We start from the raw sequence: 715 nt of genomic DNA on the forward strand, positions 1-715 counted from the left end.
TATCAGAAGTCTTATTTAAACCAGCAGAAGTGAATATATATTTGCATTTGTTGGCGAAATGTGATCTGAGGATGTCCCTGTAGTGTAAGCAAGATAGAGGTAAAGCTGTGCTCCCACTTAATTCAACCACTAAATAGATCCTAATGACTCCTGCAGTTCCTTTAAGATGCCATGTGACCAAAAGCTATATAGTGACATATGCCAGACACTGCCACCCCACTGACATATTGCAGCATAGTAGTTCCTTCACATAAAACATGATGTTAAAATCTCATTGTAAGTCTGACTTACATCAGAAGGATGAGACAGGAAAGAGCCTAACTCTCTGCATATGTCAGCACAGAAACCAGTTATGCACTGTTTTGAGTCTTCATTCAAAGGGACAGCAGGGAACACTACAAAGCATACACCATGTTATGGTGTTTGTGTCCACGCGCATGTACATACGTGTTTAGAAATAGTTGATTCTGACATTTACATACTAATATTTATATGTATTTTCAACCCTTCTCACATTGATCATCATCATTAAAATAATTACTTCAACCTCCAGGAAACAATGAGCATACTTCATACCACACCTCCTGTAAGAAACAACAAACTATGTTCCATGGAAATTGTGAAGCAAAGCCTCACAGAAGCACACTAGTAACTCTAAGTCACTCCACTGAGTTCAATAGGGCTATTTTACATGCTTACATTTACTCATGTGCAT

The sequence above is a fragment of the Chelonoidis abingdonii genome, chromosome 6 (genome assembly GCF_003597395.2).
Source record: "Chelonoidis abingdonii isolate Lonesome George chromosome 6, CheloAbing_2.0, whole genome shotgun sequence".
Lineage (NCBI taxonomy): Eukaryota > Metazoa > Chordata > Testudines > Testudinidae > Chelonoidis > Chelonoidis abingdonii.